General features: G+C 34.5%; 1 protein-coding gene across 11 annotated transcripts in view; it reads left to right on the plus strand.

The window, feature by feature from the left end:
* The window catches only part of ZEB1 (zinc finger E-box binding homeobox 1), a 199588-nt gene that overhangs the window by 48993 nt on the left and 125972 nt on the right, over positions 1-24623 (plus strand). The window contains exon 1 of one of the 11 annotated variants that reach the window (XM_033105710.1): positions 5468-5622. The exons of the other annotated variants lie outside the window; for them this stretch is intronic. The gene's annotated coding sequence lies outside the window, so the exon portion shown is untranslated. Of the gene's footprint in view, positions 1-5467; positions 5623-24623 lie in introns of those variants that run through there. 11 annotated transcript variants of the gene reach the window in all.

The raw sequence follows: 24623 nt of genomic DNA on the forward strand, positions 1-24623 counted from the left end.
AAAACCTTATATGCCATCCCAGTGGCTCAGGCGGTTAGAGCTCCATGCTCGTAACTCCGAAAGCTGCCTACCGGTTCGATTCCCACATGGGCCAGTGGGCTCTCAACCACAAGGTTGCCGGTTCAACTCCTGCAAGGGATGGTGGGCTGCGCCCCCTGCAACTAGCAATGGCAACTGGACCTGGAGCTGAGCTGCGCCCTCCACAACTAAGAATGAAAGGACAGCAACTTGACTTGGAAAAAATTCTGGAAGTACATACTGTTCCTCAATAAAGTCCTGTTCCCCTTCCCCAATAAAATCTTTAAAAAACAAACAAACAAACAAACAAAAAACAGAGTTTTCAAGGCCATTTTTCATTTACTAGTGCCACAGCAGTGAAGCACCTTTATTGCAATGAGCTTCATCTGAAATAATACTGCATAGGTGTTCTGGTAAATTGCATATTTATTGTTATGAAGTTTTATAATTGCTCTTAGCTTTTATGTAATCCATTTGCAGATCAGACTGTAGGATATTGTCCATTTAATAAGTATGAAATACACACCTAGTGCCACTGGGTTTTGATGATACTAGAGTGAAAAAGCAAAAAAGCATGGCCACTGTCTTTAAGTAGGTGTCTCGCAGTAATATGAACTACTTGGGAAGATTCACACACATAATATAATGGAATTCTACAAAAATTGCCTATTTAAAACTTTCAAAAAAGGCCAGGGGGTGGGACAGTGGGTGGAAGCAGAGTTTGAACAAGAATCAAAGATACGATTTAAAATTTTCTTATGTTTGGGAATAACGACATGAAATTTTAAAGGCAAATCCTCTCTAACAAAGCAAGGATTCTCACTTCCAAAGAAAATAAATGAGTTTTGTTGTTGAGAGTGCTTCACAGGTACTTGATAATGTTTATTTGTGCAGAATATAGCAAAGCTTTACTATTGATCCTTCTTATATTTGACAAGTTGAATTTGTGAATGTTTTACATTTAACATACATTTGTGTGCCATACTACATATAGGGAAATAATCAGTAAAGTCTAAATTATCACTTGTATAGGCATATGTGTTAAACGCTTTTTTCTTCCTCAGTAGCACCTTGAAGGCCTTTTGATGTATCATAAAGAAAAAGCAGTTGTGAGCTGTTTGGCTCTAGCAGACGAGAGCTAATTGATTGTGTTTGTACTTTCCCACTGCCAAGGCTTTGCTCAAACTGCTTTCTCTGCCTCTGCTACCTAAGGTGAGCGCTTGTCCTCTGCTCTAAACGCTAAAGCCACCCAAGCCCACTTTTGGCAGCTTCTACTGTCTACAATTTCCTTCATCCTGAATTAACAGGTCGGAATAGAAAGTTCCTAGAAAAAACAGGTATCATACGATATCTGTTTTGTTCCTCACAGCCAATTGATTATTTAAAATAATCCTTTAGATTCTCATCCCTGTACTTTTTCAAAGCCAGGGTTAGACTATCATAACATACCCCATCGTGCATTCCATTGCCAAAACAGGCCTTCTGAAGTACTAATGAGGGTTTTGAGGAGAGGAAGCATCCTTTGCAGGATGCAGAATATGCACTGTGCGGTATATGTACTATCCTGAAATGTCTGTAGTACTCCAAGTTCCTGCTTTCTGCTTCCACTGTTTTCTTTGACCTGAAATGCAGTTTCTCTGTACCTACTAAAATCTCTTCTCTGAGCTCCTAGCTCATACTTTCTCATTGAGCTGGAACAAGACTGCTGTGATACTTGGAAGATGATGAGAGGTTATTTTCCCAATGAGATTCTTACCTTGTATTTCTCCTTAGCAAGTATACCACATAAAATGAGTGTGCAAATATTTGATCATTTGAGTCACATGGTAAGTTTAGTCACATGATAAGTTTAGTCACATGATTATTTTTTTTAAAGAATTACTTGCTGTTCTCTACCCAAAGAGGGAATTAAGTATATAAGCTTGTTTAACTGTTTGTTGAACCCAGGACTCCTTCCTTATTTCTGAGTTCCTCTCTACTCTTGAGTACATAGTAGAGTCATTGGGAAATAACCCATTGGGGATGGGTTGTATGTGTTTTGGAGAAGGAAGTAAATCTATCATTGGACTTTTAAAACAGTAGTTTTTTCTGTTTTAAAGTATTTTGCTTCTTGTTATTTTATTTATAAGGTTGAATTGATGCAAGCATATCTATTTCCTTTATCTTTAATACAGTATTTAAAACTTTGGTGTGATATTGAATTAGAATCTCTGGGTGTGTGGCCTAGGACTCTGCATTTTTATTAAGCCTCAGTTGAGAGCTTACAAAGGTGGTGGTGGTAATAATGGTAGTGATAATAAAAATTGTGATATTCTGCTTTTGAGGCTTATTTGTGCCTGGTGTACTCTTCTAGGCAGTTTACAGCTATTAACTTACCTAATGTTCACAGCAAGCCTATGTGGTAAGATGTGATTATCTTCCTTTTCCAGACGGAGAAACTGAGGCAGAGAAATTAAATATAATAACTTGTTCCCAAAATAACTTTCTTATAAACATGGTAAAAATCCATGGGGTGAGGGATATTTCTTTGGTTTATTAAAACAACAACAACAACACACTTTGTAAAGGATTGCTGGGAATGATATAGAGAAGCTGGTTTTTATATGTATTGGCATATCAATATGCTAATTCTCTATAGACTGCTTCAACAGCTAGACCTAAGTATAAATACGCTGTATTGCTTTTAGGAGGCCAGTCACAATTCTAGGTGAAAAGGCAGGCATACACACACATACCCACACACTTAGCATCCTGAGGAAAACATTACATACACACTATATTGAGACATTATTCTGTGACCAAATGGAATGTAAGTAAAACTCTTTAAGCTTATATTGTTTTGCTTTATAAGCCTTGAAGCTTATAAAGAGGGAAGTGGAGGTATCGGGTTTAAATTAATCATATACTTTTCTTTCTCTTATTTTATGAATTGGTTTATTGCATTTTCTGAGACTGATGATCTGAATGTTTGAGATTTGGCATGGAGGCTAAAACATTGAAATCTTTCTAATAAAATTATATCTCTTTCTGGGGTGTAACTTTTATTTCCTTGATTATAGTAAAAGAAGCATTTGTTCTTACGGGGTCTTGATTTTGCTGCTGACTTGCTGTGTCACTTTGGACAAATAATGTCCTATTATTAGACCTGTTTCTTCACTTATAAAGTGAAGAGTAATGTTAAATTATAAAACTCTTACAAGTGGATTAGTAGAATATATTTAAGATTATACACAAACACAGTGCAAGATACTTCCTGCACCCCATTGCTGGAAGGTGCCACTGGTTTTGTTACGTAGCTGCATTATTGATAACGTTCACACCAAGAGGATCATTCTGTGCTTTTCGATTCATGATTTTGTTAATCTGATAGGGGTTTTCAAGATTATGTCTTTTTTTTTTAAAGAAAAAAATATTTGTTTGTAATATAAACAAAGTCCTGTTACTGGTTTAAGATTATGTCTCTTGGATTAAAAGTTAAATTACCACCATGATGATTGGAATCACTAGGATGAGTGACATGAACAAATTTAGAATTATTTCTCTTACACTGAAAGCCTGATTTTTCATATATGTGTATGTATATTTACATGCTCTATAATTTCATTAGGCTAAGGAATTATCTTTGATCTTTTGATCTTCTTCCAGAGTGAGGACATAAATACTTCCATAGCCATATTCTATATTTAATTAGTATTATTATTTTTATTATATTTTTTAAGGAGAGCACAGCTCACTGGCCCATGCAGGGGTCGAACCATCAACCTTGGTGTTATTAGTACCATGCTCTAACCAGCTGAGCTAACCGGCCACCCGTATATTTAATTAATTTTTGCTTTTGTGGGTTTCATCAGGCTAAGAATAAAGTGGTTGTATATTTCTGCTTCAGAAATGCTTCTTGATATAGTCTTCTCAGATCAGCTCCACATGTAACAAACCTATTCCAACAATTTAAGCTGCCCAATGTACTTGTTTCTTTCTTGGAATTCTGACCATTCATATGTCTTTATGAGCTGTTTTCTCCTCTCCCCAGCCCCATGTCAAGTTTTGGACTATAAACTCCTTGAGAAAGGAATTAAACTTTTCTTTTGTTTCTCATAGTACCCAGGAAATAACTCTGTTAGTCTCTGAATAGTTTGCAAATGTTATTGCTATTGAGGATTTTGGATTAAAATTATTGGATAGAATGGAATAAGCCTGTTTCTAGGATATCAAACTGTTTGGGGCCAGTGTGATTAACTCAGAGACATTCTGTTAAGCTGTGGGCTTTGTTCTGAAATCAGTTTCTCTTTTTAACTATAAGTTGATATTCACTGTATATTCTCTCTTATATAAAACTGTGGTATCAGGTTATCAATATCTTTCAGGGTATAGGTTGGATAGTTGTGCATGCGCGTGTACACAAGAACTGTGTGTGTGTGAGAGAGTGAGCAGGCACACAGAATATCTGAGAATTTATGCTAAATGCTAAACATGTTACGTTTAGCATTTTAATCTGAGTCTTGGATAACCACCTAGTTATGTGCCCTTAATTTTGGATCTGTTATAGTTGACATTCAGAAACAGTTTTTAATCGGCGGTAAACATGATACTTTAGGAAGATAAGGACATGTTTTCCTTTCCTTTCATGTTTTCATTTAGCTTTTTTCTGTTGTATATTTGTCAAAGGCTTAAATTGTCAAGGATAAATAATTATTGAAATGGACCAGCTTATAGCTGGGCAGAAAGGATATTGGGGCTCTAAGGTATATCTTAACAACGTTTGGGGACAATTTAATATGCATAATTTTTGAGAAGCATCAAAACAGACTGTAAAACTCAATAGTCATAACACCTAATGGTCAAAAATCATATATAATTGATAGGTTCTACAAAGATTAGCTATAAAAAGTAATTAAGAAAAAAAGGAGCCTAAATTGGTGCAGAAAAGGGGCTGAGTTGTTTTTACACTATAATTAGAAGTTGATAACTATAAATTTTATCTTCTCAATACAAAGAATAGTGTTTTCAGGCAGGGCATGTCTCTTCAGTGCAACCTTTAACTTCTTATGGTATATACTACAAGTAGTTGATGGTTTAATAAATATGTTATGAATATAGATGATACTTTCAAAGTGTTTCCAAATATTTGTGACTATAATTTATAGATATATCATTGAATAAACACCATCTTTATCATGTGTTAATTTGGGTTACAGAATAATTGAGTGAACTTCTTTTGGAAGCTTCAATTGAAGTTTACTTAAAACTGTTCTCTGAAGATACTAGAATTTTAAAGGATTTTTTTCGGGGGTAAGGGTGGTGTTGATCCTAGCATTTCTTCTTAAACATAATTTTATGACTGCTTGAAAGGAGGCAAATGAAAGTCATTCACTTTATCTTCAGTTCAGAGTCATTGCTCATTATCAATTGGTAGGTATGGAAACAATTTAATAAAGTTTGGGTAATTTAGTTTCAGTTTAAATTCTCAAGTGGCAATTGGCCGAAAACTCCCATCTGAAGACATGAGCATCCAAATGTCATTTTGTGATTTGGCTACTGTCTGCTTGACATAGGAAGGCCCTATCAAGAAAAACTAATGGAGTGACTATCAAAAGAAAATCAATGGTAAGAGTTTTCACTTAAATTATAATGTATGTGTATGTGTGTGTGTATGTGTCAAGCGCACCAACTTTATAGATAACAGATTTTACATGCTTAATGTTGATAAAAACATTTAAAATGTGAAAATCAATTATACAGTTCATGTCTAGTTCAAGAAATTCAGTTTTTTGTAGCTCTACTGTAGTTATTTCTTTTTAAAATAGCATAATTATTGCTTGAGTAAAGTTTAGCTTTTTAGAAAAATTATACCAAACTGAATTCATCTGTTATTTTCATAGATGCTTCTTATTTAAAATAGATGTCATAAATTTTGCAATAGTCTGTTGATTTGTTTCATTTTTTTATTTCCATTATAAAATGATAGAGGGGGCAAAGAAAGTATAATATATAATAATACCACTTAGTTTAACATTAGTCCTTTAAAAATGTATCATTGCTACTATACCTCTGTGGAAAATACTAAATTCTCAAGATTAGATATTTATATACCCAAAATAAAATGCAATAGCTGTTCATAATAACTATACATATGATACCACAGTATCCAATTTTGGTGGTGAAATCAGACAGCTTTCCACTGCCTTACACATGTTTGCACTGAGAAAATAATTCAAATTTGGCTACATTTTTATGAGCTTCAAGTGACCTTAAATTTAATATTTTTATCCTCATTGTATTTGGTTCCTACTTATCCCTTTATTTGGACATTGATGTTGTGTCAGATCTATGATTAGTTACGTTCACTATGGGGAGGAGTGGAAGTAGTAGCTTATAAAGGTTATATTCTAAAATCACTGTTTATCAGAGCTTGTTCTAATGTCTCCAAGGACATAGTAGCTTTGTGATAACTGGATATTGGGCAATGAAGGTCAAATATTAATAATAGATTGTGACTCTTGTCAAACTTATGATTTTTGAGATTGAGATAGTTTTGAGTAATTTTTTCTTGCTCAGTTAGAGATGTCTGAGTGATGTTAATTGAATGTGACCATGTTATTAACTGTTTCCTAGAGCTTAATAATGAACATACCAGGAATAGCACCTGACAAGTACCTAGCATAGCATGTTATCCTGTAAGCATTCAAACATTGACAATTAACTCAGTACTGTAGATGGCAACAACTGTCCTTCAATCTATCTAGTAATTTGATTTTTATAAATATTGTCTGTAATGTGCCATCCATTCAGCTAGGTGCTAAGGATAAATGGTATAATTAAAAACAGGTATTTCCTAATTGCTCTTGAACTTACAGATGGTAATTACAGTGCAGATAAAATTACATAGACAAATGTAAAATTGCAACTGGAACCAATCCTATACAGAAAAGTATAAGTTGCCGTGAGAGTAGAAGCAATATCATTGGTGTGTAAATAAAGCATAGAACCCACACATTTATTTCTTGAAGTGAATTGATAACTTGTTTTTTGAAAAAGTTTATAATTAATTAAATGAATATCTTCTAAGCAAAGTATACAGAAAGACTAACTTCTAACCATGGAGAAATAAATTTTTTATGTTATAGTACTGTTTTCTTAGATTTCTTAAGAGTTTACAACGAAGCCCATGAAAGTAGTGTTCTTATTTGAGAATTTCACTTACAGGAGAGAATTCTTATAGGGTCCTTTAACATTTCAGGATTAAATGTATTGAATAATAACCCCAATTTCTTCAACTGAACTTAAGTTAATTAAAGGATGTCAACCATAAAATAACTTGTCCTCTCCTTAGCAACTCTTTTCCATTCTAGTATCAAGCCAGTACAGGGACTTATTTATCACTCGTTTTATATCATTGAATTGTTACATGCAGACATTTTTTAATGGTAGTATGGTTTCCTTGACTTTTATCCCTTTATAAAGAAGATAATTTTAAACTTAGTTTTTTAATAAATTTATTCTACAATATATATATTTATTAAAAATTTGAAAATAAAATGGTTGAGCATTTGGATGGCTAAATGTTTACACTTTTTCTGTAGGACACAGAGAATCTCATCTAAAGGAAAGACACTAGTGATATTTGAAAAATAATGAAGTTGACTTGTTTTTTTCTAATTTATTTTTTATTAAATTTATTGGAATGACATTGGTTAGTAAAATTATATAGATTTCAGGTACACATTTCTGTAATGCATCATCTATCTATTGCATTGTGTGTTCACCACCCAGAGTCAGTTCTCCTTTCATCACCATATATTTGACCCCCTTTACCCTTTTCTACAACCCTCCCTCCCCAGTTGTTTTCATATGTTACATCTGTCAGCATTTTTAAAAACCCTCATTGAAAAGTAGCTCTTCTTTATTCAGCTGATAGTATAAACAAGCTGAATCAGAGTATACAAGCTGGTATGAAACTAAAATCAGAAAAGCTTACTTTTATAATAGAAATGATCTTTCCCTAATTTACTGCTAAAATATTATAAACCATTTAAAATATGAAATAAGTATAAATCTTTTTCAAATGGCATAAACTCAAATTAAGTCGATTGTTAAATTTTTCCTCAAAATTAGTATGTTGAATTTAATTTCTATAGTAAGTATCTAAATTTAGTTTTTTTCTGGCTATACTCCAAAGAAGGTCACCAACATCACTTTCAAGTACTGATTTGACGATCTTAGCTCAAATACCTAGGCAGTTACACTTGTCAATTCAGAGAGAAAACTGTCCTTCCCATTTCTTCCAGAAGGACAGTCTTTAGGGAGATGTTCCTTGCTGAGTAACATACCTTGTAATGCCCATGACATTGTTTCTTTGACAGTTCTTTTTGGTTCTGTGCTGTTAGCTTTCATTGGTCCATGATTTCAGGTGGAGAATTGGGCCTTTAGCTACATAAATACAGAGGGTGCCAAAAAAATGTATACACATTTTAAGGAAGGAAAAAACTGTATTCAAATTACACTGATGGTAACCACCTTGAGCACCTCTTGTAATTGCAGAAGTCAAATGTGACTTGTATTCATCTTTTGTTGTTGATATATATATTGAGTGTCACAATTTTAATACATTTTTTTCCTTTCTTAAAATGTGTATACACTTTTTTGGCGCCCTCTGTATATTTAATATACATAGGTATGTAAACATCACAGGTGGAAGATGATATCTAGCATTTCTTTTACTGAAATGAATGAAAAACGACCCTTGTTTCTAAGCAAACAAAGGTCTACCAATAGTTATCAGTTTTTAACTATATAACTTTCAGTATAGCATACAATGAAGTATATGATTGGGTGTGTATGTTGTAATATAATGGCTTCTGTTTTGAATTTGGGGGTTACTACTGTCAAAAGAAATGGTGATTAATAGTAGTGTGGAATTGCAAGTTTAAGAAAGGAAAATTTTAATAAAGGTTATTGTTTATAATTGTGGGAAATAAAAGAACGTTTTCCGTTCAATATAAGGAAGACCCTTTTAAATGTGGGAAGTAAAATAGATTTCTCCAAGATTCATTCTTTTAAGAATTTGACAGAAGTTTATAAAGAAGGAATTCTTGGTGATTTAACTCACAGGATTATTTGAAAGAAATTTGTGGCACATCTTAAAATTAATATATTTATAATGATATATATAAATTTTTTTACTTTACTATTATATGAAATAGATTCTACTAGCAATATTAAGCTACTACTTACAGTGGGATCTTTTTAAATGAACTTAAGAGAGAAAAGAGCAAATCCCATTCATTCATTCATTCTATAAATTCTTACTGACAACCTGCTGTATGTCAGGCACTGCACTAGCCGCTGGGGGCGTAGTCACAAATAAAACTGATGTGACCCCCTGGTTATAGTAAGTATGTCAGGAAGATAGATATTAAATAAGTAATTACAAAAAAGTATAGGGGTACGTGACATTATAATAACAGCAGTTCTTTCTTAAGGATGCCTTGAGAATTGCTCTGTAGTATGCTCATCACTTAATCAGTTTACTTTCCTCATGAAATGAGGTTATTCATTTTGACATAAAAATTGGATAAAAATTATTTGAGAATGGATTGTAGAAATTACTAGAGACTGAAGTAGTCTGGAGACGTGTGTGTGTGTGTGTGTGTGTTTCTTATTTAAAACAAGAAACTGCTATAGAAAGGTCTTCAACTTTCTGAGCTACCAAGAACTATGAATATGAGCAGAAGAAATGCATAATGCCTATAATGTATATTATGCATTATACAGATAATCTAATAAAATTATTTGTATCAGTGCTACTTTAAAAAATTCTGAATTGTTAAAAAGTTGGGTCTAGAATCATACTGGCTGGGTTTGAGTATTAACTCTGACACTTAAAAGCTGTCTTAGGAAAGCTTTTTTTTCCGTCTTAGGAAAGTTGGGTAACTCTTCTGTGCTTCAGTTTCCTCACCTTTAAAATGGGGATAATGAGTGCATACCCTACAGAAAAATAAATTATTGATGCATAAAATGCTTAAAACAGTATCTGGCACACAGGAAGTGCTTATGGAAAGGGCTCTGTACGCTATTGTTGTAGTTAATCATGTTGTAGTTAATCATGATAACTTCCTCACATCGAAAGTGTCCTATCTAATTCACAGAGTTGGGCCAACTGAAATAATTGCAGAATGGTGCTTCAAATACATACATTATACTACAAGGAGCTGTTATCTTTATTCTGCCAAACAACGTGTCAGTGAAATTCTCAGCCAAGTTTCGGGACCTCTTAGCAGCAATAGAGCCGTCACTCCAAGTCCTGCCTCCATAGATGGCATCTCCAGGCCCAAGGTTATCAAGGTGATCTCATTTAACTTGAGATTTACTTTATTTCAGTCATCATGGAGATGACCCTTGATGTTTAAGAAAGGAAATAGCACAGGCGTTCTGTTTACCTCATGGAAGATATAAGCCCAAATCAGATTAGAGTGTTTGTGAATGAAATGACTGTGTCAAAATTAAATATTCTTTTCCCTGCAGAAACTTCAACAAAGGATCCCTTTCTATAATAGGTCTATATTTGTAAAATTAATCATATGTAGCACTGCTAGTTATTTTATGTACCTTATTAAGAAGCAAATTGTTTTCTGTCTCAAGATAGTCATATATTACATTATCTACTTCTATATGTAATTTGTAAAACTATTTTTAAATTTGTAAAAAAGTATATTTTTATCTAGATTTTTTTTTAATTAAAGTTTATTGGGGTGACAGTTGTTAGTAAAGTTACATAGATTTCAGGTGTACAATTCTGTAATACATCATTTATATATCACATTGTGTGTTCACCACCCAGAGTCAGTTCTCCTTCCATCACCATATATTTGATCCCTTTTACCCTCATCTACCACCCCTCTCCCCCCGTCCCCTCTGGTAACCACTAAATTATTGTCTATATCTATGAGTTTTTGTTTCTTCATTTGTTTACTATATCTTTTAGTTTGATATTCTAGCAAAATATTTTAAGAATTAAGTAATTTTTGCTAAGTAATTCTTGTTGGAAAACAATTTCAGGGTAAAATTTAATCTGACATTTGCTTTGAACTATGATCGTACGGCTTATGTCTATATAAAAAGAGAATTTATATATTTGTGGATTAATTCAATTTAATTGTCATCATAAGTGCAACTTTAATGAATTGTTTTCAGATGATGTTAAACTTTTGTCTGTCATTCATTGGAGTACCTGAACCTACTAAGCATAAAACATCATGCTGTTTTATATTTAACACAGTGAGGCTGTAACATACTACCTCCTATTATGTGGCTGAGACTAATCTGTCTTATTCAGAGAAGGGAGTATCAGTTGGTTAAAGAACGAGTCATTTGAATCATGGGACAGTTTTTGAAAATGCAGACCCAAGTAATATGTACCATTAAAACCAGAAGGCAGCATGAGTTTATTGAAATATGGAGGAGGTAAGAAGATAATAAAATAAAATAATTTCCTTTGCATTGGTTCAGTGTGCTCTAAAAACAGTTATATCTTAGTTTATTTGGGGAGTATATAAATTATTTTTGTGAAATTTTGTTTTTCTAAGTTACCGTTGGATTAAAATTTACAAAATTTTTTCCTCTATAGATGTACATAAACACAATAACAATATGTACAAAACAAATTTAATTTTTAATGAATTTTAAAATATGATCGCCTCTATGCCCATCACAGGACGATCTGTCATATCTTTTGCATCTTTTGTCTAGGTTGTGAGTGTTTGGTATGTAGTAGGTTAGTAGATAACAATTCCATTTTTACTTATACTGGAATATATTTGGGTTACAAGATCATGTTCCAGGGGCCTGATTTTTAAAAGCTTATTGTAAAAAATTTCAAACATATACAAGAGAGAGACTTGTGTAATAAGTTCCCTGCATCTATGGCCCAAATTTAAGAGTTAACAAAAATTTGCCACATTTGGTTCATCTACTTCCTCCTTTTTTTCTCAAGTATTTTAAAGCATATCCCAGGCTTCATCTTTTAACTCCTATATTATTCAATATTCATCTCTATTTTTTAAAAAAAGATATATTTCTTATATAAGCATAATACCTTGTCACTTTAAACAAAATAAACAATACAGGTGTTTAAACAAAACACCTGATATTATCTCTCTATTCAGTTTTCCCTGTCATTTTACATTAGGTTTATTTAGAATCCAAACAAGATTCATACAGCATTTGGTTGTTAGGACTGTTCTATAATTAAAATGTCTGTTATTCCCCTCCACCATTTTCCCTTCCTCCTCCCTCTCACACATCTACCCTCCTTTCCTTCTCTTCATCTTTCTTTCCTTCTTGTTCATGACTTGTTAGAGAAACTGGATAAACTATCCCATAGAATATTTACCATTCTGGACTTTTCTGTTGGCTTTCCTAGATAACTTATTTCTCTAACCTCTAAACTTTCTGTAAATTAGAATTTAGCTTAAAATACTTAATAGATTCAGGTTAAGCTTTGATTTTGGTGTTAGGGGAAGGTTGACAGGAATACCTCATACATGGGGCTGTTCCTTCATATTGCATCACGTCAGGAAGCATATAATGTCTCTCTCCACTGAGAGTTTTCCATCAAACTTTCCTTTCATAGTTTCATCCATTGCTAATCATTCTCTGAATCAATTCTAACATTAGGGTTTGCAAGATAATGAATTTTTAAATCAGCCTCCCTTTCTACATGTATTAGTAGAAATTCTTTTATAAAGAAGAAATTTCCTCATAAACTATTGCTTTTTGAATTCCCTGAAATAGTTCATCCTAGAAAGAAACCTGGTGCTTTTAATATCATGTTTTAAATACCTAGTTTAATATCCAGTAGTAGCTTTAGATGTGAAGAGCACATGGCACTTAAGTCCCCATGTAATTGTAGGATTTTTGTAAAGTAAAAGTATTTCTTATTTGATTTTCATGAACATTGTCAGTATTAGGATAACTTTATATAGTCAACCTATAAAAGGAGTTGAGGACCTTTTCCTGGTTCTTCTTGGTCAGATATTCTGCTTTGTGATGAGTCACTAGTGATGAGTTGAGCTTCAAAGAATAGGATACGTCCTTAGGTCAGCAAGCTGAACAACATCACCTAGCAGAGTAATAACATTTAGGTGGGGATGATTTTATATTGCTAGAATCATATAAATTCAGGGATAAACAATCACCATTTTTATTAGATTTATTTGGATAACATTGGTTAATAATATAAATTTCAGGTGCACAACTTTGTAATATGACATCTGTGTACTCTATTGTGCACTCACCACTTGAAGTCTCGTCTCCTTCCAACACTATATATTTGGCTCCCTTTATCCAATTTGTCCTTCCCCACCTCCCTTTTCTACTGGTAACCACCATTCTGTTGTCTGTATGTATGAGTTTGGGAGTTTTTTGTTTTGTTTGTTTGTTTATGTTTTATATCCCACATATGAGTGAAATCATCTTGATCTTGTCCTTTTCTGTCTGACTTATTTCACTTAGCATAATACTCTTAGGATCCATCCATGTTGTTGGAAATGGCAATATTTCATCTTTTTATGGCTGACTAGTAGTATTCCATTCTATGCGTGTGTGTGTTTTGTGTGTGTGTGTGTATACACACACACATACATGTATCACATCTTCTTTTTGTTACTAGTTTATTCAGTAATCACCACTAACTCCATTTTTATTTAATACTGCTAATGAACAAAACCTGAAGAAGAAATAAAACCAAAATATTTTTTTAGGTGACATGATTGATTAGGAAAATCTATGGCAGTATCTTTAAAACTATTTATAAACAAAAATTTAATAATAAAGTGTTGTATATACTACATTTTTATACTAGCTAAAAAACATAATGGAGGGGGGATGGGGGTAAGGGGGAAGGTGAGGGGATTAGAAAACAATCAGTAACCACAAGATGGCCATGGGGTTTGAAAATTAATCTGGGGAACGTACTTTAGTGGTTACCAGAGGGTAAGGGGGTTGGGGGGTGGGAGGTGAGGGTAAGGGGGATCAAATATGTGGTGATGGAAGGAGAACTGACTCTGGGTGGTGAACACACAATGTAATTTATAGATGATGTGATACAGAATTGCACACCTGAAATCTATGTAATTTTACTAACAATTGTCACCCCAATAAATTTAAAAAAAAAAAAAGCAGATGGTAGAGCAAAAAAAAAAAAAAAATGAAGCAAAAAGGCAGTTTAGTTTTTGCCTTTGCATTTGGGGATTTACCAGGGTGATATATGAAAAGTCCGTGTAAACTTTCAACTCCAATATATCTGATTTGAGGTAACTGATTAAAAAACAAACAAAAAAAACATAATGGAAAAAGAACACAATCAGAATGGTAACAAACAAAATATAATACTTAGCAATACATTTGAAAAAGATGTTAGTCCTTTAGAAAGAAACCATAAAGGAGTGACGTCAGAAATATGGCCGCATGAGGGGTTCCCTCTTGAAGTTACAAGTTGAGTAGGTGTAATTCAAAGAGATCGTCACATCAAAACATCTGAAGGTTGGCGAATTAGTGCAAACAGAGGAGTAGGGAAGGGAGAAGTGCAGAGATGGGGGTGCAGGTACAGACCAGAGCTCACTGTGGTCCCGGGAGAGGGGGGTATTTGAGACTGCAGGTACACACTATGTGACCCCAACCATTCCTGCCTGAGTGATCAGCATATAATATGGCTGAACCCAGCAATCAGAGCAGAGACCTTGGGCCAAGACCAAATACTGAAGTGCGACAACTGTGGTCTAACAGCCCTCAGTGCCTGGCAGAAAACAAAGGCACGGAGCCTGCCTCCCACCACTCTCACAGAGCTCGCCTCCCGCATACCCGCCAGTGCTAGCAGCAGGCCCCAGAAGAAACTGTAGCAATGTCAGGTTAAAGAGAAAAATATCTACAACCCTGAGAACTGAAGAGAGAGTTCCTGCCTGGCAGATGCATACTGCAGCTACTTCCAGTGACAAGGGAGGAGATACAGTGGCGACGAGGCAGCTATGGTCTGGCAGTCACCATTACTCAGAGGGGAACAAAGGCACAAACACACCAGAGGGCCTCGCCCAGCCCACCCTGCCCCCACCTTTCCCTACTGATCCCAACAGGGGCACCCAGGACTGCTGAGGCACGTGGCTCTACATTTGGCTGCAAGGGCAGCACTGGGATTTCAGGGTCTTTGAAACCCATCACCTGTCACCCATCACATCCTTCCATGGGGGTGGTGCCCTGAGACCCAGGTGACCTGGTCACAAAGGAGATGGCCACCTTCCCAGGAAATGTTCCTCTGCGAGAAGCTGGAACAGGGCAAGAGAGAATAAAATGCTCCAGCACTACCTACTAGAAAACAAAGAAAGACCTCTTCATATCAATCTGCTGCAGAATTCACTCTCATAGAAGCCTAGGAAGAGAAATAATCAATTACCATGAATAACCAAGGTAACAAGGCAGCTCAGAAGCTTGGACATGGAAATGTGTGACTTAAATGACAGAGAATTCAAGATGGCAGTTCTGAAAAAACACAACGAGTTGTAAGAAAACTCAGATAGACAGTTTAATAAATTCAGAAATAAAATCAATGAACAAAAGGAATACTTTACGAAAGAGAATGAAATTTTTAAAAAGAACCAAATAGAAATTCTGTAGCTGAAGAACTCAATAAAAGAGGTGAAGAATGAAATAGCCAGTTTAGGAAACAGAGCTGACCAGGTGGAGGAAAAAATTAGTAATATCGAAGATAGAAATCTGGAAATGATGCAGATGGAAGCAGAGAGAGATTTGAGAGTTAAAAAATATGAAAAGAGCTCTAGAAGAACTATGTGACTCCATCAGAAAGAGCAATATAAGAATAATGGGTATACCAGAAGGGGAAGAGAGAGAAGGGTCCAGAGAGCCTAGTCAAACAAATAGTTTACAGTTCCCAAATCTATGGAAAGAACTGGATTCTTGACTCCAAGAAGCAAACAGAACACCTAATTACCTCAATCTTAACAGGCCTTCTCCAAGACACATTATATTGAAACTGTCAAAAATGAATGACAGAAAAAAAGAATTCTGAAGTCAGGGAAAAGAAGTTTACAACCTGCACAGGAAAGCCCATTAGATTATCATCAGATTTTTTAGCAGAATCTCTACAAGCTAAGAAGGAATGGAATCAAATATTCAAACTATTGAAATAGGAATTACCAGCCAAAAATAACATGTCCAGTAAAGTTACTTTTTAAATATGAAGGAGTAATAAAGACCTTTCCAGATATAAAGAAGCTAAGGGAATTTCCCACCACAAGGCCTGCATTACAGAAAATACTGAAGGAGCTTATTTTACCTGAAACAAAAAGACAAAAGAATAGAAAACTATGAGTAAGAGGTCTAACAGACAGATGGAAGCAGGAAATGGCAACCAGTACACAGACTAGGGCACTACACACTTAAACATAACATAAAGGGTGAAGGAGATTTAAAAAACATTAATAAAAGAGAAAAAGACAATTTGCTACTGCAACTAAGAAACTAACTCATAGCATAAATAGGTATAATTTGTGACAACAAAAACATAAAAGGGGAGGGGATAAAAGTCTGAATTTGCAAAAGGAAATGGAGATAAGATGCATGCTGAAGAAAAAGGACTACTGTATATATGAAACTTTCTTTTACATAACTTTAATGGTAACCACTCAAAAAAATCCAGGACTGAGACACATAACATAAAAAAAGAGAAAACGAGGTGGGGTAAGACATAGAATACCATCAAAAAGAACAGATCAAAACACTAAGGTAAAGAAACAATGGAGACACTGAGCTACCAGAAAACAAAAAGATTAAATGGCTATAGGAAATCCTCATATATCAATGATCAGCCTAAATGTAAATGGACTGAACTCACCAATAAAAAGGCAAAGCAGCAATTTGGATTAAAAAAAAAATCAACAATATGTTGCCTTGAACAGACAAATCTCCGCTACAAGGACAGAGATTCAAAGTTAAAAGATGGAAAATGATACTCTAAGGAAATGGGATTCAGAGAAAAGTAGGTGTAGTCATACTTACAACTGACAAAACAGACTTCATGATAAAAAAGGTAACAAGAGACAAAGATGGATATTTCGTAATGATAAAGGGGACTATCCAACAAGAAGACATTAACACTTATTAATGTATATGCTCCCAATTAGGGAGCACCAAAATATTTAAAATAACTACTGACAGAACTAAAAAGAGAAACTGACAAAAACTCAACTATAGTAGGGAACCTAAATACTCCATTGACAGTTATGGATAGATAGATCATCCAAACAGAAAAACAATAAGGAAATATCAGCTTTAAATGACACATTAGACCATATGGACATAATTGACATTTTTAGAGCACTTCATCCTGGAACACCACACTGTACAGTCTTTTCTAGTGCACATGGAGCATTCTCAAGGGTAGACTATATGTTCAGATACAAAACTAGCCTCAGCAAATTTAAGAAGATTGAAATCATACCAAGCATATCCTCTGACCACAGTGCTTTGTAATTGGAGATCCATTGCAAAAAGAAAGCAGGAAAAACCACACATATGTGGCGATTAAACAACATGCTACTAAAAAATGGTCAAAGAAAAAAATAAAAGGAGAGATCAAAAGTTACATAGAAATAAATGAGGATGAAAATACATCGTATCAAAACTATTGGGATGCAAGCAAAAGCAGTACTAAGAGGAAAATTTGTATCATTACAGGTCTATCTCAACAAACAAGAAAAGTCCCAAATAAAAAACATTACATCTGAAAGAACTAAAAAGAGAACAGATAAAACCCAAAGTCAGCAGAAAGAAGGAAATAATAAAAATTTGAGCAGAATTAAATGAAATAGAGAACAAAAAGACAATAGAAAAAGTTATGCACCAAAGAGCTGATTCTTTGAAAAGATCAATAAAATTGACAAACCCCGGGCTAGAATCACTAAGGAAAAAAAGAGAAGACACAAATAAAACAGAAAGGAAAGAGGAGACGTTATGACAGGTACCACATAATATACAAGAATGCTTGAAGGATCATATGCCACCAAATTCAAAACCTAAAAGAATGGACAAGTTCTTAGGAATATATAAGCTTTTTAGACTGAATCACAAAGAACTGGAAATCTAAATAGACAGATCAACACTAAGGAAATTGCAACACTAAGTCATCCAAAACCTTCCCAAAAGTAAAACTCGAGGACCAGATGGCTTCACTAGTGAAATCTACCAAACATTCAAAGATGATTTAATACCTGTCCTCCTCAGACTCTTCCAAAAACTTGAAGAAGAGGCAATACTTTGTAACTCACTTTATCAGGCCAATATTACCCTGATACCCAAACCTGATAAGGGTAACACAAAAAAAGAAAACTACAGACCAATATCTCTGATGAATACAGGTGCAGAAATCCTAAACAAAATACTAGCAAATTGAATACAACAATACATTTAAAAGATCATACATCACGACTAAGTGGGGTTCATTCCAGGGGCACAAGGATGGTTCAACATACAAAGTCTGATGATTAAATTCTTGAACTCATCCTAGAATAAATGCTACATACCTCATTGCTGAATATCACTACGGTCACCTTCAAAGTACTCCCCTTGGGAAGCTATGCACCGACACCAGTGCCTAATCAACCTTTCAAAGCAGTTTTGGAACTCTTTTTGGAATGGCCATGACAGTTGTCGTCGTATTACCCTTGATGTCCTGAATGTCATCAAAATGTCTTTCAATATTTCCTTTATCTTTGGGTAAAAAAAGAAATTATTGGGAGCCAGATCTGGTAGGTAGGAAGGGTATTCCAATACAGTTATTTGTTTACTGGCTAAAAACTCCCTCAGTGTGAGCTGGTGCATTGTTGTGATGCAAGAGCCATGAATTGTTGGCAATAAGTTCAGGTTGTTTTCACACAAAATAAAGGATAAAAATCACATGATCATATCAATATATGCATAAAAAGCATTTGACAAGATACACATCCATTTATGATTAAAACACTTAATAAAATGAGCATAGAAAAAAAGTACCTCAACATAATAAAGGCCATATATGACAAATCCACAGCTAATACCATACAATGGTGAAAAACTGAAGATTTTTCTACTATGATCAGGTACAAGCCAGGAATGCCCCATCTCACCACTGTTATTAAACATAGCATTGGAAGTCCCATCCAGAGCAGTCAGGCAAGAGAAGAAAGGAAAAGGAAAAGCATCCAAATTGGGAATGAAGAAGTCAAATTGTCATTTTTTGAAGATGACGTGTTTCTTTGTATAGAAAACCCTAAAGATTACACCAAAAAAACTACTAGAAACAATAAACAAATACAGTAAAGTTGCAGGATATAAAATCAGTGTACAAAAATCCATTGTGTTCCTGTATACTAGCAATGAAATTTCAGAAAATGAAATGAGAAAAAAAATTCCTTCTTAAAATTGCAACAAAAAGAATAAAATACCTAAGAATAAACTTAACAAAGGTTGTGAAGGACCGATACAGTGAGAACTACAAGACATTATTAAAAGAAATTGAAGAAGACACAAAGAAATGGAAAGATATTCCGTGGATTGGAAGAACCAACATAGGTAAAATGGACATATTACCCAAGGCAATATACTGATTTAATGCAATCCCCATGAAAATCCCAGTGGCATTTTTTAAAGAAATAGAATAAAAAATCAGATTTGTATGGAATCACAAGACTCCAAATAGCCAAAGCAATCCTAAGAAAAAAGAACAGTGCTGGAGGTATTATACTCCCTGACTTCAGCTTGTACTACAGAGCAACAATAATCAAAAAATCAAGGTATAATATTAGCAGAAAAATAGACACAGAGACCAATGGAACAGAATTGAAAACCCAGAAGTAAACCCACATATATGGACAGATAATTTTCAACAAAGGAACCCAAAACATAAAATGGAGAAAAGAAAGCCTCTTCAATAAATGGTGCTGGGAAAATTGGAAAGCAAAAGAATGAAACTAGATTGCCATCTGTTACCACATACCAAATTTAACTCAAAATGGATTAAAGACCTAAACAAGACCTGAAACAATAAATTGCATGGAAGAGAGCATAGCTACTAAACTTATGGACCTTGGGTTCAGAGAGGTTTTTATGAATTTGACCTCAAAGGCAAGAGAAGTAAAAGCAAAAATAAATAAATGGGACTATATCAAATTAAAAAGCTGCTGCACAGCTAAAGAATCCATCAACGAAACAAAGAGGCAACCAACTGAGTTGGAAAAGGTAGTTGCAAACAAGATAAGGAGCTAATATCCAAAATACATAAAGAACTCATGCAACTCAAGACCAAAAAGAAACAAACAATCCAATTAAAAAATGGACAGATCACCTGAACAGACACTTCTCCCAAGAAGACAAAAAAAACAGCCAACAGATATATAAAAAAATGCTCTTCACTATCTATTAGGGAAATGCAAATCAAAACAGCAATGAGATACCACCTCACACCGTTTAGAATGGCTGTTATCAACAAGACAAGTAATAACAAGTGTGGAGAGTTTGTGGAGACAAAGGAACTTTCATACACAGCTAGTGGGAATGTAAATTGGTACAGCCACTATGGACAACAGTATGGAGATTCCACAGAAAATTAAGGACAGAGTTACCATATGACCCAGCAATCTTTATCTCTGGATGTCTACCCAAAAAGATATGAAAATATTTATCCATAAAGATATATGTACCCCTATGTTCATTGCAGCATTATTCATGGTGACCAAGAAATGGAAACAACCAAAGTGTTCTTCCCATAAATGACTGGATAAAGAAGATGTGGTACATGCACACAATGGAATATTACTCGGTCATAAGAAAAAAATATTACTCAGCCATGTTGTCATTTGCGACAACATGGATGGATCTTGAGATTACCATGCTAAGCAAAGGAAGTCAGACAGAAAAAGTCAAGAACCATATGACTTCACTCATATGTGGCATATAAAACTGAAAGCAACAATCGAACAAGACAAACAAAATCTCATAGACATAGGCAACAGTTCAGTGGTTGCCAGAGGGTAAGGGAGGAGGGGGTGTGGTAGAAGAGTGTAAAGGGGATCAAATATATGGTGATGGAAGGAGAACTGACTCTGAGTGGTAAACACAATGTGATATATAGATGATGTATTACATAATTGTACACTTGAAACCTATATAATTTATCTAACCAGTGTCACCCCAGAAATTTAATACTTTTTTTTTAAATGGACAAAGGCCCGAATAGATATTTCTCCGTAGAAAATAGGCAGATGGCTAACATGTGCATGAAAAGGTGCTTGGACGTTAGTCATCAGTCATTAGTCATCAGAGAAATACAAATTAAAACCATAATGAGATAGCATCTCACACCTGTCAGAATGGCTATTGTTATTTTTTGCCATATATCTTTTTTTGTATTTTTTATTAAATTTATTAGAGAATGGTTATTATTAAAAAACAAAAGATAAGTGTTGGCGAGGATGTTGGTGGGCATGTAAATTGGTATAGCCATTATGGACAATAGTATGGAGGAGGTTCCTCAAAAAGTTAAAAATAGAGCTATCTTATGATCCAGTAATCCCAGTTCTGGATATTTATCCAGAGGAATTGAAATCAGGATCTTGAAGAGATAACTGTACCCCCACATTCATTGGAGCATTATTCACAATAGCCAAGATACGGAAACAACCCACATGTCCGTCAATGGATGAATGGATGATGAAAATGCAGTATATATATACAATGGAATATAATTCAGTCTTAAAAAAGACAACCTGCCATTTGAATAGCATTGATGGACCTGGAGGAAATACAAACATGGAAATACAAATACCAGATGTTCTTACTTATATGTGGAATCCAAAATAGTCCAACTCAGAGAAGCAGAGAGTAGAATGATGGTAACCAGAGGATGGGGAAACGGGAAAATGGGACAGTGATGGTCAAACGGTACAGAGTTTCAGTTATGCAAGATACATAAGTACTGAAGATACACTAACTATAGCTAACAATACTGTATTATATATTTAAAATTTGCAGAGGGTAGATCTTATGTTAAGTGTTTTTACCACACACACAGCAATAATAATAATAATAAAAATAAATTTGATAAAAAATAATGAAAATAGAAAAGAGGGGGAGAAAACTTTGGAGGTGATGGATATGTCTGTGGCCTTCATTGTAGTGATGGTAGTTTCACAGGCATATGTTTATCTCCAAATCCATTGAGTTGTGTACAGTAAGTGTTTACAGCCTTTTATATGTCAATCATACTTCAATAAAGTGGCAAAAAAAACCCATTAACATTTGAAAACATATTGAGATTCAAATAAATGAAAAGGAACTTTCTGAATCATGAGAATATTGGCACATTATTTGGCAGTAGTAATTTATAGATTATTAGGTTTACTTCTAACTTATAGAATTCCTACTGATTTATTTTATAGGGATTCTTCAAAGAAGGTGTCACCCTACTACATATCAAAAACTTTTAAAGCAAAAGTGTCAAAAACAGTAGTAATGATACAGAAATAGATGTGTAACCCTGATACTAGAAGGGACCCCTCTGCCCCTTGGAGATTTAAATAGAAATTTTCCTTGAACCCCTGAGTTCTTGGTCAGAGAGTCATGAGAAATGCCCCTTGTCCTGTGAATTATGCAAATTCCTGTGCCTGACATATGACCTGATATTTTTTGTCTCTGCTTGCATGCCACCCTGATTTCCGCCAGTGTCAATGCAGATGTGAAATCAGCCCCTTCACTAGTTTCAAAAATTTATTTAGCATTTCATGAATTTAAAAACTCTGAGTAGGTGATACAACCAGCACATTATTATCTTAACTTTTTGCGTAAAACATTTCTGTCCACATCCATGTCCTCGTTCTACTCACACACTTTCCTACTAAATTAATGCAGTTGCCTTCTTAAGGGGAGTTCTACAAAGCAAACATTTTTCCCATCTTGTAAAACATGGATTATTGGAGAATTATGAGGAAGCCAAAATTAGTCCCATCTATGAGGTGTGACAGTTAAGTTCACGAACTCATCCTAGAAAAAGTGCTACATACCTCACTGCTGAATATCACTATGGTCACCTTCAAAGTACTCCCCTTGAGAAACTATGCACCGACGCTGGTGCCTAGTCGACCCTTCAAAGCAATTTTGGAACTCTTTTTCTGGAATGGCCATCAGAGCTGTTATCTTATTCTTGATGTTCTGAATGTCATCAAAATGTTTCCTTTCAATATTTCCTTTAGCTTTGGGTAAAGACAGAAATCATTGGGGGCCAGATCAGGTGAGTAGGGAGGGTGTTCCAATACAGTTATTTGTTTACTGGCTAAAAACTCCCTCACAGACAGTAATGTGTGAGCTGGTGCACTGTCATGATGCAACAGCAGTGAATTGTTGGTGAAAAAATCAGATTGTCTTAACTTTTTCATGCAGCCTTTTCAGCACTTTCAAATAGTAAATTTGGTTAACTGTCCAGTTGGTACAAATTCATAATGAATAATCCCTCTGATATCAAAAAATGTTAGCAACATTGTTGCAACAAGTTCACGAATTTAATTGTCTGACCTTGTATGATACAATATTCTTTCCTAAAGGAGAGGCCACTTACAGAATATTCATTCTGTGGTATTAGGTAGTGGTATTTAGTGATATAAGTGCAAGACTGATTAGACAAATAAATGTTTTCATCCTTCTTTATACAACTATAGGAGTTAAAAAGAAAAAGCATAAAAGGGAGGGGTGGGGGGTGGGGGGGAAGGGTGAGGGGATTGGAGGGCAATCGGTGACCATAGGATGGCCACGGGCTTGAAAATTAATCTGGGGAACGTAATTTGGTGGTTACCAGAAGGTAAAGGGGTTGGGGGGTGGGGGATGAGGATGAGGGGGATCAAATGTATGGTGATGGAAGGGGAGCTGACTCTGGGTGGTGAACACACAGTGTGATTTATGGATGATGTGATACAGAATTGCACACCTGAAATCTATGTAATTTTACTAACAATTGTCACCCCAATAAATTAAAAATAAATTAAAAAAAAAAATACCTTTACATCTCGTATTTGGAGCATTGGTAGAATTCACTAAGGTAAAGATGTACTTGAATATTAAAAATTTTGTTGGGCTAAAATATTATACTTAAGGATTACAGAAAGTTGTGGAAAACATATGCATCAAAAGTTACAAAGAAAATGTTAGCTATAATAATTTATATTGTAGAATGCAGTTTTAGTCATCAATATCCTAATACATAAAGGACAAAAATATGACATTAAGAGCCTGAAAATAAAGAAACATGAATAATAAAAAATGTGAGGGAAAAACATTTACTCATCCTTATAACTTACAAAATAAAATGACTTTGAGATACAATTTTTTCATTGTTTTAAAAGAGCCAACTTTTTAAAAAAGAAATCTAATATTGACAAGATAAACAATAATACCAAATTTTGGGAAGGTAATGCAGGAATACATGCCGAGAGTCGCAGTAATGTTCAGATATTTCACTTGTAGGAATTTAAGAAATAAATACTATGTTAATTATAAATCATGTATGCAGAAAAATG

Source organism: Rhinolophus ferrumequinum, chromosome 5, assembly GCF_004115265.2.
Source record: "Rhinolophus ferrumequinum isolate MPI-CBG mRhiFer1 chromosome 5, mRhiFer1_v1.p, whole genome shotgun sequence".
In the NCBI taxonomy this organism is placed as follows: domain Eukaryota; kingdom Metazoa; phylum Chordata; class Mammalia; order Chiroptera; family Rhinolophidae; genus Rhinolophus; species Rhinolophus ferrumequinum.